Below are 14160 nucleotides of genomic sequence, written 5' to 3'. Positions count from 1 at the left end.
TATATATATAGATACATATGAATATGTTTGCTCTCTCCTCTTGAGGCCTTTATTTTTCAAAAACATTTCTTGGATACAAAGGAAATGGAAGAGTAGCCCTAAATAAGAACCTGCCAACAATGCAAGAGTTCTCTCATTCTGTGAGAAATTCTGAACTTGGACATTTGTAACTAGGCAAAATCTGAGGACGAAAAATGATGGCCAAAATTTTTCTGATGACAAGCTATCTCATTAAACCTATAGATTCTTTCATTTCATCTAATCCTGGGAGTCCTCCAAAGCCAGTGCTGTAAGGCTGAGAGATCTGGAGTTTTTCAGCCTAGAGAAGACTGAGAGGGGATCTTATCAATGCTACAACTATGTAAAGGGTGGATGTCAGGTGGATGGGGGCCATACTTTTTTTGGTGGTGCCAGACACAATGGGCAAAAACTGGAAAACGAGAAGTCCCATCTGAACATGAGAAAAACTTCTTTATTTTCAGGGTGACAGAGCACTGGAACAGGCTGCTCATAGAGTTTGTAGAGTCTTCTTTTTGGGAGATATTCAAAATCTGCCTGGACTCTTTGCTGTGTAACGTATTCTAGTGAAAATGCTTTAGTAGGAAGGTTAGACTTGATCTCCAGAGGTCCCTGGTGGGTAGAGTGGTCAAGGAGGAGTTTCACTTGCAGTGCAGAGCATGGATTTGCCACCATCCTCCCCTTTCCTTTCAGTTCTTGCTTTCAACTGGGCAAGGCAAATGCCCCACAGCATAAGCCTCCACTTTGGAGCCAATCCTCTCAAAGTCTTCCATCCTGTCAAAGTATGATTATGAAAATGAAACTGGATATCTAAGAATAAAACAAGCAGAATTTTTTCCTGGGATATGGCACAGTAAGTGCAGACCATGCAATTCTGATCTGGTTGAAGGTCATATTATCTGCTTAAAATCAACAGGATTTAATCAGTCAAGCAGAACATTTGTGAGAAGTATGATTTCTTCTCAAATTAGATTGAAGTTTCTCTGTAATGAATTCCACAGAAATGCCAGCCTTCAATTATTAGTGCTGGGCTGAAGTGCCTTACCATGGGTAACCTTCAGTACTTCTTATGAATAATACTAACAGATATCAGTTTGAAAAAATGTGGAGTTATTGTACACCAGAGGTGGGGAGACTGGTAATTTAAGTTAGTATGTGGCACCTACTAGAGTTAAGAAGCTCCAGTGTGTCTATGCAATGAACAAGGAGTGGAAGGAATGACAAAGTTTTTGGTGTGGTGCTGTAGCAGTGGGTTCATCCTTGACTCTGCCTCTGTGACATGTTAATGTGAATGTACAGTAATATGAGTACTTACACTACTAGTTCAAGTGCAACATCCTGTCTTTTCAATGTTGCTGGGAGCAGTATGTTGCTATGAACACAGGTGAATTCCCACTCTTAGATTCTCATAAAAATATTTGCAACCTTCTACACAATCACTGATTTTAAGTTGCTCACTAGCTGTATCAGGTTTATGTGGCAAAGTTTAGTTGGTGAGGTGCTGAAGGGATGGCCGCTGTCAGCAGAGCCCAGCAACTACCCCAAGTCAGTTGGAAGCCAGCTTGTCAGCTCCAAAATGCTGACCCAACGCTGACCAGAGCTGAGCCATGAGTGATGCTGATTGTGCCGCTGGGAGAGCAAATTTAAGAAATGGAGCAAGCGCTGCACCACAGCAACTTGCAGAGAGGAGTGAGAAAATGTGAAAAAGCCCTGCAGTTACCAAGGTCAGTGCAGAAGGAGGGCAGGAGGCTTTAGGATGAGGGTAATAAAAAATTTCTTTCCTCTGCTACAAGTAAATTTTCCTCAGCAAGAGTGAAACTTTCAGATGTTGCTAGGTCAGACTGTAGTCATGATGGATCTTAAAATGATCTCAAATATCACAATTCATAAAGGTGTGCTGCTTGACTGCTTTTGGTGAGACAGTTGAAATATAGAAAACATAGAATAAGTAACTGGAAAATAAAAAAAAAAACACAAAAGCCGTATCTTCTGTGAAGAGTAAAGCAAGAAATAGAGAATCTTACATGACAGTGTAAGTTATTAAGATGCTTCTAGAGCATATAGCAAAGGTATGGTAGAAGAGGAAATTTAAGATTTTGAATGATATAATGTCTCATATTTCCCCTGTGTTTACATTTCCAGTGTCTAGAATTAAAGTATGTTCTGATAGGAAAAGTTTATTAACAATACCCCTTATTCACTTTTCTAAAATAAGTTATTCTTTTCTAGGATTAAAATTTTATTCCATCTCCCTGCCTAAACTATGACTAAATGCTCGCTGGCAGAAGGTGTTTGCAGTGGGTAAGATAATAAACAGTTCATGATTCCTAGCTCAGAAAATCTTGTTTTCTGATCTAGACCTGGTGCATAGAATAAAAATCCTCCACGAAAGCAAAATTCCAGGATTTGGGATTCTAAGCTATCTGCATTCAAAGTCTACAGAGGGCATTTCCCTACACAGACTCAGATTTGGAAATACAACCAATGCAGTCTTACACAACCATGTGACACAGCAAGAGGCTGACTTGATGCACAACAAAGAAAACTGCACATGCAGCAGCTAGAAAGCCTGATGAAAATGGTAACTCTAATGAATGCATACCAGAATAGAAGAATGAACCCATGCTAGTTTCTTTTCAGCTTGTATTAGAGGTATATAATCAAATATTTTCAGGAGATCTCTAATCCCCTAAGAACAGGGCTAGGTTAGACAAGATCCAAGCACAAAGGAGATTGAATTAAAAGGTAATTGAAAAGAGAACCAAGGAAGCTGAAGCCAAAGCCTCAACAGAAACTGCTTTTGTTCTTGTAGCCTTAGGGCTGAGTCAGTGCTCTTTCCTGATAATAAAAAGTAAACAAAATAAAATGTGACGGGTCTCCTCTTGACAGATGGGTGAAATTGTAATACATCCTACTGATCTTCAGTTTCAAAGGAGCTAGAAGTCCTTTTTCCTTTTCAGCCAATAAATCAGTGTGAACTCTTAAGCATACATCTTTTCAATTTTCAGTTTTCACATTGTTAAATGGGGACAACTCTTTCTACTCTGTTTTTTCAGCAATTCATAGGAAGCAAAACTGTCTTTAGATCTAGTGAAATCGACCAATCCAAATGTAAATGCTTTTCATGTTATTGAAGTCCTCACAAGCCTATTACTATGCTTATATAGTTGGTAAATGGAGACCCCTGGTTGCTCTGACTTTGTTCTGGTACAAAAACTGTGAAAGGAAGCAGCCTCGGAAAGGTTTAGACTGTCTCCAAATGCTCTGTAGCTTGGGAGAGCTCCCTGACAAGTAGACTCGTGTCTTCTGGATCTGTCTCATTTTTAACGTATAAAAAATCCAATGTTTCTATCCCATCTATATAGAACAAGTGTCTATGTATTTCCATGAACACTGAACTGACATTCAGCAAGGCAAGCAGGAGTGAAAATACAGAAACAAACTTTAATATACCTTATATTTATTTAGTTAATAGTTATAGAAAAGAAAACTGTCTCTCTGCAGCCTTTTCAGTCTGCCCTTCTGGCAGTGTGAGGTTCCTCTAATTCTGCTGGCTCTCACTCTGAAGGTCGTATTTTTAGGCTTAGACAGAGCTGACAAGCCAACTCCAGATTTTCAAAATAACATTTACAATAACTGCAGAAACGCATTTAGTAATAGCTCTTTTTGTATTTAATCAAAGTTGTTAAACTTTGATGTCCTGTGTTCTCTTCAGAGTAACAACACTGTAAGTCACCTTGGATAATTTATTCTTAAATCATACTCAGCTATCAACTATCATATTCTGATAATTACACCACTTTCTGGAAAAATCTTGAAGAATTTTACCTTTTTGGAAAAATGTGAGAACACATTTAAGCCATTAAACATTCAGCTTTGCTTTTATGTACTCAAACACAGTTGATGTCTGAATCAAAAAGCAGATACAATTTCCTTTTTGTTCAATTGCTCTACTGCATCAAGAACAAGATTTCTGTCTACTGCAATGTTGCTAAGATAAAGTCTCCCAGATAATGAAAGATATTTTTTCTGTATCTGCAGATGATAAAAGAAACAATCACGTTTGTTTTGGAGGGGTGTGGGCAAATAGTGTAATATTAATTTACTATTAATTTACTTTTCTTTTCCAAAGCTTCATCTATTTGCTTGCTTTTGACATTAGAAATCTTACCTCAGAATGTCTAAGCTTTGATTCAGTTTCTATTGGCAGCATCTGAGCTTGCTTGGCACAAGATGTGTTAGAGGAGTTGAGCTTCTCTAGCCTGTGTGATCTCAGAGAAGCATGGATGGGTAGAATAGATTTTCACCTTCTGTACTGCTGTATTTGCTTCTTTACATCAAAAGTTTGGGCAATTTCATCTTAGAGCAGTGTATAGGTGACATGATACCATGGGGATTATTAATTTTCCTGCAGAATCCCACTATGTGACTTGTAGTATGTCCTCATATATGTCGCTGCTTCATTTCAGCTTACTGGTCTCCTTCACCCTCTGCTCTTCTTAAAGACCCCAGATTCCTTTTAATCTTTCTGATTGATGAGGCATTCCATTATCTAGCATTATCACAGATAGTGATTCACTGGAAAATTTCTTGTTATCGATTTGAATACAGTCAGCTTAATTAACTCTTCTGGTTGAGTGTATTCCTGGTTTTCTGACTTCTTGATGTCCAGCTCCAGATGGAAAATGCTTCCCAAAAAGTTTTCAGAAGTGGTTATGAACCTTTTCTTGAACCTCTTAGAGGAGGTGTTCCACCCCTTGGATCATCTTTGTGGCCCTCCTCTGGACATGGTGCAACAGGTTCACATCTCTCCTGTACTGAGGACTTCACATCCTGATATAGTACCCCAGGTGAGGTCTCACCAGTGCAGAGTAGAGGGGCACGATCACCTCCTGTGACTTACTAGCCATGCTTATTTTGATGCAGCCCATGATATAGTTGGCTTTGTGGGCTGTGAGAGCACATTGCTGGCTCGTGTCCAGCTGCCATCCACCAGTATCCCCAAGTCTTTTTTAGCAGAGCAGTGCTCCATCCTTACACCCCCGAGCTTGTACTAATAGTGGGAGTTGCCACTACCCAGGTGAAAGACCTTGCTGAACTTGAGGTTCACCTGGGCCCACTACTCAAGCCTGTCTAGGTCTCTCTGAATGGCATCCCATCCCTCAGGTTTGTCAACCATACCAAACAGCTTAGCATTATCTGCAAACTTGCTCAGGGTACGCTCCATCCCACTATCGATGTCCTTGAAGAAGATGTTAAAGAGCACCTGTCCCAGTACTGACCCCTACAGGGACAACACTTGTCATCCAGACATTGAGTCATTGACCACCACTCTCTGGGTACAATCGTGCAAGCAGTTCCTTTTCCACTGAACAGTCCACTCATCAAATCCATTTATTTCCAATTTGGAGACAAGGATATTACATAGGACCATGTCAAAGGCCTTACTGAAATTCAGACAGATGGCATCAGTGGCTCTTCCCTTGTCCGCTAACACAGTTACAATATCATAGAAAGCGACAAGTTCGGTCAGGCAGGACTTTCCTTTGGCAAAGCCATGCTGGTTAACCCAGATGACCTCCCTCTCTTCCACATGACTTAGCATAGCTTCCAGGATGATATGCTCCATGATCTTCCCCAGCACTGAGGTGAGGCTAACAGGTTGACAGTTTCCAGGGTCATCCTTTTTACCCTTTACAAATACGGGTATGATGTTATCTTTTCTCCAGTCACTAGGGACTTCACCTGTTTGCCACTTTTCAAATATCATAGAGAGTGGCTTGGCAACCACAATACCCAGTTCCCTTAGGACTCTGAGATGCATAAGTCTTGACTTTCTTTCCTGACATCCTATACCTGGGGATGGAGAGCTCTTGTGCCACAACTAAATCTCCTTAAAGATCTGCCAGCTGTGCTCCATTTCATTGTCCTTGAGGACAGATTCCCAGGAAACTATGTTGACTAACTCCCTGATGAGCTGGAATTTGGCTTTCTTAAAATTAAGCTTCCTGATTTTACTCTTTGCCCGTCCTATATTCTCCAGGCATTTGAACACTACCATCATGTGGTTGCTACTGCCCAGGAAGCCTTCAACCCTGATGTCACTGATCAATACACTTGCGTTGATGAGCAACATGTCCAGCATTGCATCTCCCTCTGGTGGGCTCTCTAGTACCTGGCTCAGGAAGTTATTCTTGATACATTTCCTCCTGAATTATTTACAGCTTGCCGTGCTACTTTTCCAGAAGATGTTGAAATCCCCCAGCAGGATGAGAATCTGTGACTGTGCAAGAAGACTTCATCAACAGGCTCTGTTTGGTCAGGAGACCTGTAGTAGACACCAGCCACAAGGCTCCATTTCTTGCCTTGAACTCTCTCACACATAGGCTTTCGACTTGCTCTTGTCCATTCTTCAGGGACAGCTCTTCACACTCTATTCCTTTCCTTGATATAGAGGGCAACGCCTCCTGCTGCCTGTCCCTTCTGTTCAGTTTGTAACTGTTAATAGCCACATTCCATTCATGGGAATCATCCCACCAGGTTTATGTGACAGCATCTACATCATGGTCTTCTAGAAGCGTGGTGGCTTCCAACTCTTTGTTTCACAAGCTACATGCAGTGGTGTAGAGGCACCAAGAGTCACATTCTTGGAGGATAACTCCTTAATTCCCTTAAAATATTTACTTTTAGTCTCTCTGTTGACTTCATCGCAATAACATGAAATAGGTTGAGGGCCCCCACCCACTAGCACCTTCTCACACTAAAGTTGCTATGCCATCCTGCACATTGTTGTGAGCAGGCTTGTTATCACCCCCTTCCTCCTTCAAACTTATTTTAAAGATCTGTCAATGAGCCCAGACATCAAGATCAGAAGCCTGATGCTCTAATAAGGCCACAGCACACACAGCAACTCAGCAAATCCTGGTGCTCTGATAGCAGGAAAAAGACAATAGACTACGGTACACTGTGTATATCATTTCTCTGCCTGCTATCCCAACAGGAACTTTACTTAAAATTCATGGAAGCTGAAGCAGAAAAATAACCTGAAGTAAAAGATGATGATGTATGGTACTGTTCCAGCTGAGTTTGAAATGACCCAAAGCGATGAAGCATCTTTACCTATCCTTTGGGGAAATCAATTGATGCCTAAGAACCTGTTTCCATTAGGATTTTTTTTCTCCCTGTTAGCTTGTGGTTCCTTGAAATGATATGTAATGTTCACAGCACTATACTTAAGAATCAGTGAACATTTCACTGTGGGAGTAAACCCTCCAGAAATCCTTTTGTCTTCAGAATAGTTTGGGTCAGACTCAGATCAAAATGAATTCTCATATGTGAGCATCTTATGATTTTATATAGGGCTGAAATTTGGACTGGAACTTTGTAAAACAAATCATTTTTGCTCACGTTTGTTTAGAAGACCTATTTGTTCTCTTCTTCCAAAGGCATGACTGCCAAAAAAACTCAGTCACTGTATGAGTGAGTGACCTGAAGGAAAAAAAAAAAATAAAAAAAAAAATTCATGAGTTTTTGGTGGGAAAAAATATTCAATTTGCTCTTCTAGAAGTGAAGTGATGCCTTGAAGTGTCTTAAAGACCGGATGCTGATTTTATTTTGAGGGTTAAGTGTCCACTCAGTTGGGTGTCTTGTAGTTATTCTTAAATGAATAAGTGCTTGTACTGCAGTGTCTGACTATGTCTCACACATTTGACTGTCAACCACTGTTTCCAGGATCTGGCAAAATACTGCCTCATACATGCTCACTTAGAGCCTGTAGTCTCACATCTTCTTTCCTTATAAGCTCTATTTCTCCACGTCGTTCTTACTATGTTATCATGTTATGTCATGTCATGTCATGATGGGACAATTTAATTTCCAAAGTCTCCTGCACCGAATCTTGGCTTCAGCTTTTTTTCTGAAAAATCTTTTGCTTCCCCTTCATTCATTTACTATTTCTAGTGTCTACAACAGCACTTATACCACTGTTTCATTTATAACCATGTTATTAAGCCCATGAGCTCCATGACCAAGAATCTTGTGCTGTGAATGATTTTCTGATAGAAAATTCAATGCAAATGTTCTGAAGAGAAAGCTGATTAAAGCATTTTCTTATGTCTTTGCACATCTCCAAACATATTAATTATTGTAATGTGTAAGTAAATGATGTAATTAGTATAATGTATATTGCATATTACATGCAGGATGCATATTTTAACTTCATTTAGCAGGCCTAAATAGAATCAGTTCAACTGTATTTTCAGCTTCTCTTTTTGTTGCCTTTTCACACTTGTATCCCATGTTGGATCCTTTGTTGCTCTTTCAAAATAGAAATGAACCCGTTAAATGAACTTGATATTGCATCTTATCATATGTCTGGCTATGGCTGTGTAGAGATGGTAAACTCTGCTTATTTGGTTTGGGGCGCTAGTCGTATCTTCTAATGAATCTGCCGGTCAAACTAGAGCAGTGTAATGAGCATCTGGAAAGAGGTTCTCTGAATCGTGTTTTTGAGTGTGAGTCTACAAAACCTATCTAAGCTACACACCACAGTAGTAGTTACTTAGCAACCACATCTACATTGAAAATTTTTTTATAGCCCAGATAAATAAAATTATATTATGGAAATGCAGTTGGTTGCTATCAGTATGTTTGGATGGGTAACTAAAATGTACAGATACGTATATTTAAAAGGTTGGAACTGAACACAATTTTGCAGAAGTGTATGATCTGCTGTACAAAACTGAGAAGGGAGCTGCTTTGAAAAAAGACCTGCTAGACTTCTGAACTCTGATGATGATTACTGAACAGTGTACCCAAAACAAAATATCCCAGGTAAAAAAAAGAAAGATATTCATAAATTAAAGTATCTACATTGTAGGCTAGTAATATAGCTTTTATAAACATGGAAATATTTTGTATACATGGAGCTTAGAATTGAGAGCTGTAGTGGAGGCTCTAGTCAAACTTTGATTACACTTTTGGCGTAAACTCCAATGACAATATCAACTAAACTTTTGGTAAATCCAAACAACAAAACTGGAGATATTAACATGTGGTCTGGTGTCCCCAAGCCTCTTTGTTACTTAGGAAAGATGTGTTGCATCTGCCAGATCATGAAATAGAGTGCTTCACAGATCCTTCAAAACTTTTGCTTAAATTCACCTGCAGATTTCAAAGAACTTTACAGGCATGTACTATGGCCAAATACCATTGTAATTTGACAGAGTAGTAAATGTAGCAGCTCTAAGAAGTTAATGTTACAAGTGCTTACACTGATGAAGTTGCTGGAAATGTATGTAGAAATTGTTATAATTTTAGGTATAAAGGAGAAGATAAAGAATAGTCCAGATACTTCAAGATACTTCATGGAAAACAGAAACTGCATCTGTGAAATCTGAGCGTAATGGCTGTTACTTTGCCAATGTTTGGGAGCTGGAATGAGATGTGATATAAAGGATACAAGTCTAAAATTTGTTAGCATCAAATTCAACAAAGACTCTTTCAGGCAACCCTATTCATAGTTCCTTTTCTGTTCTATGGTCCTGAAAGCTCGCAAGCAGATGTTCAGTTTCAGTCTCACAGACACCTGGGACAGGAGATACATCTTGCACCTTGCAATCTGTCTTGCACGCAAGTATATTTGTCATTTGCTGCTGCATTGCATTAGCTTTTCTTTTCTTGGTGTACACTGTGCAAAAAAATCCTTAGCTCACAAAGATCAGGTTAATTTGTTTGAAGGCACAGAAAGAAATGACAAAACTTAAAACAGGACTTGGAATCCAAGTCTTCAGATACCTTTGCAATAACTTTTTGATAGCATACCTTTCTGAAACAGCTCTGGTGCCACATGTTTTCCACTCTTTTTAGGAGATGAGATGTCTGCCAGACTGAAAGAAGTTCAATTAAAAAGTAAAGACAATCAGCTCTTTATGATTTCTTCCAGGAAAGCTAATGACATATCTCAAATTTTCGTACTTGTGTAGCTGAAACTGGTTAATTTTGCTACATATAAAACAAGAAATCAAGAGCCTGACAGTAATGAAACATTCATTTTATTTATCTTTTTACAAGGCAGATAATTAGTAATTTTATGGTTGAAAAATCTCATTCTTAAACCTTGCATGAGGATGTTATTTCTAGACATATTCTGATGTCACTTTCATTGAAAAAATGAATGTAACTTGTTCCAAATCTTTTCCCTCTGAAGGGGAAAAAAATCATTAAAAACAAGCAAACTGGAAAACTTGTTTCAAAAGGTTTACACTTATTGTAAACTTTCTTCTTAAATTTATCACCATAGCTGAAAAAAAAAAAAAAAGGAAAAAAGGAACTGCGTACTCTCACAGTAGGCTTATGTCTCACATAACCATCCTCTCACTGAAATCCTTGTGTCTTTTCCTCTTTGAGAGGAAAACCTCCTTTCCTAGCCATTCTATCCAGTAGTAGTTCTTCTGTACTGAACTGGAAGTTCATCACTATTGGTTTGAATAGATTTGTTTGCAAAGGTAATACAGAATAACTGTTCTGGTGAATCTCTTTTTTTCTAAACAAAACTCATGAGCCTAGTCCTGCTTGACATCACAAAGAGTGCTAGATTGTATCTCTGTGAGTCTTTACCGAAAAGACTCTGTGAGTCCTTACTTAAGTAACTTATTTAGGACTTTCTCCCTTATAATATCTTTCTGAAACATAAGAAAGTATATCCTTCAGGACTTCATGTTATGCTTAAACTTTCACACTTAGTTGTTTCCATCACAAGAAAATAAATCTGACAGGATGCAGCATAAAATGTTATCAAAGGGAAAAAAGGAATCATAGTAAATAATAATGATAGGAAAATATAAATAATAGGACTAAATTCCTGCCAAAGAATTCTAAAACTGCAAAGCTTTGATGAGACATTTGGCTGTTGCTTTTATCCACTTATAAGTCACGTGAGAGTTGATAATTTCATCTTAGAGAGCACCAGCCTCTGAACAAATCTTAATGCTTATACTATACTCAGTACCCAGTGCCTTTTGATATTTGAATGGCAAACTACTCAAAGGGAATCCAAGCTGCTTTGGATCTGCTTGTTTTGTCTCCCAGCAGATAGCTGTGTTCTCCTTTCCAAACCAAACTAGCTCTCTAGGATTTTTTAAAAATAAATATTTATTGAAATTACACATCCAAACTATATGTAACATAATAGCTTTGCAGATTTAGTTAACCTATGCAACACAGATTTGCTTGCCAAAAGTGTAAGGTTTACTAGTATGTATATATACTTTCTTAATGCCTGGAATGCATACATCAGAGCTTGCAGTGTTGGAAATGATGGCTCATTCACATCTATAGAAATATTTCCTATAGCTCTGTATTAATGGGCGCAAATTCTACTTATGGAGTTTAAACTGAAAACTCTTTAATCTCAAAGCTATAATCTAATACTTAGGCTGAAGGATGCTCTCCCTTAACTGCTTGCAGCCATTGTTTAAAAGTTAGGGTTGATCTCTATTATGCTTGTGTACATCCAGTCCTTCAGAACAAAATCTTTTCCACATTCCTCTTTTTGACACAATGTCTGGCCCCAAGCTCACTGACATCAAGAAATGTTTGAGGACTATGCTTTTAAATTTGACTCCTTGGTGGTGTTCCTGCTCACAGGTGCCAGCCCAGCTCACACATGACAGAGGTTATGGGTGCAGGCTGTAAAGCACAAGAAGCACCCAGATATGTAGATGGCCCACCCCAGAAATCCCCAAATGTGTACAAAGTAGAAAAGTATTATTTGTAGTCAGCAACTTCTAATGCAGCTTGCAGAGCTGTCACAAGCCACAGCACACTGAACTTGGCTGGTTTCTGGCTCACAAGAATAATTTGTATGATGACCTCCATTAAACTGATTTGTGTAATGTTTCAGCTTTTCACAGCTCAGATATTATCTTGAGAATTACAGGAGTCAGGACCTGTTATATCATCATAACAGCTTCCCTGCAGGAGGAGGTTTGAAACAAATCTCCACAATACTGTAGAGATCATTTTATGCTCAAGAATATCAGCATGCAATAGGTTCTTTAAAATAACATTATGACTTGCAAGATTTTGCCTTTGTTGTTGCCTTCTAATATTCCCTCAGTTGTGTGCCCTACACCAAGCTCCTGTGCTTTACAAGGGCCATATGCTGCCCTTTCAAGAGCTGGAGCTTAGCACTCCTGCTGTATGTGCAACTAGCTTGCACTGAGAAATCTCTGATTTCGAATATGAAGGAACCCCTATTGTCTTCATGAAGAACTAAAATCCAAAATCTGTCTCTTCCTCCTCCCCCCCTCCCAATACCACTCCTAAGAAGAAATATAACACCGCTTTCCCAAGCAAAATTCTCTATAATTGAGTTAGTCCAAAATGAACCAAATTTATTCATTTTTTTAATATGTTCTTTTTTACTTAGCAGCTATATCTGAGAAAAAAAAAAACAACATAAGAATGTTACTGAGTACCAAGTTCTGTCAATACCGGCATTTGCACGTGTTTTGTATCTATGCTGACTGAGGATTTTGTGTATGCTTAGTATAACATGCTGAAAGCCCAAATAGGACAGACAGATATCTGTAATTTCCTGAAATAAGTTGCCTATTTTAAACAAAGCTTGCCCTCAACAAAACTTTGTTAGAATTTTGAGAATCAGTAACATAGCTGCTTATACATGAGAAAAGGAAGCTAAAGCTGTCTAGAAATTTGGGATGTTGACTGAGCAATTTTCATTGTCACAGTGAGGAATATAAAAATATAGTGGCATAAGAGGAGATATGATAGTTAAATTTAAAAAATACACTTGCTACCTTTCATGTTTCTACATGGTCATCAGCATGGCATCCAGGTGCGCTATCATTAGTTTGACAGATGTGGAAGACTGCCATTTCAGCAAAGAATTATGTTCTTAAATCTGAAATAGCCGCTCTGCTTTTTCTGGGTTTACTTCAAATTCACACCTGCACATTTCTATGAGCAAGTGTGAATGCCTTAATCTTTTGATGAGAGCTCCTTTAAAGTCTGGTCTTTGGTTACACCTGAGCAGAGCAGCTATCATGAGAAAGCACACAGTACATAAATGAAAGAGCCAAACGTTTGTTGTACGGACTGGTGCATGCAGAAGCTCCCTGCTCTCAGAAAAACAGCCTGTGGCACCCTTGCTAAGTGACTACCAGTGCCAAGGTTTGTGGCGGGTCTGTGGAGTACAAACTAATTATCTCCAGCAATTGTGTCTGCTTATTTCTCGCATGAATGGATAACATCTTCAGTGGAACTGGTCATATATCGTCTCTTAGGTTTAAGGGCTGTTGATTGGATAGTGGATGTTTTGTGGCTATTCATAAAGCGGAAGAGTAAAAATATGGCCAGTTTCACATTTTATAACTGAATCTGCAGTTCCAGGGTAATTACCTATTAAATACCCTCTGAAATCTCTTCTAGTTTGCAGCAAGTGAGAAGTGCAAAGCACAGAGGATACAAGATAAATAAATGTCTCAATGTTAACAGATGATTTAGGCACCTCTTCCCAAAATTAAAGCAGCTCTCTCTCAGATACTATAAAGATATAGCCATACAAGTATTACAGTCAGTTTTGCACCCTCCATCTCTGGGCAGTTCATTAGAACCTGATTCTGCAAGAAAGTGTGCTATCTCAGATTCAGTAGACTCCACAGAGAAAGGTGCAGAAACTCAAACAAACTGTGGGAATACAGTCATGAATGAAATGAGCACTAGCTACAGCTGAATCTAAGCAGTGGCTGCTGGTGGGTTCCTGTGTGTGTGCACTTGGAAGAAGCCTGGCATCAAACCTCACTGCTGGAAGAGGATGGGAGGGAGGTTGAGCAGAAAACAAGAGAAAGTGGTAGAGATCTGGATGCCAAAGGGTCTCTTTACAGCTCAGGAAGAATTGTAGGTAGAGTCAGTGTTTTAATAGGCCAGCTGGTGTAGCTGGAAAGAAAAAAGAATAGACAAGCTCTCGCACCTCTAAGCTCTTGTAGGTTGAAAATGGAAGCAGCAGCCATCAATGCTAAACATCCTTTGAATCTTATAGGACTAGATAGGAATCAGTTTTCTGGTGTTTAAAACAAAAGGTAGAGGATATCTGTAAAGTGCTGAAATAAGAAGGGCATT

This window comes from Meleagris gallopavo, chromosome 5 (genome assembly GCF_905368555.1).
Source record: "Meleagris gallopavo chromosome 5, MGAL_WU_HG_1.1, whole genome shotgun sequence".
Classification (NCBI taxonomy): Eukaryota; Metazoa; Chordata; class Aves; order Galliformes; family Phasianidae; genus Meleagris; species Meleagris gallopavo.
This window is presented reverse-complemented; position numbering follows the sequence as displayed.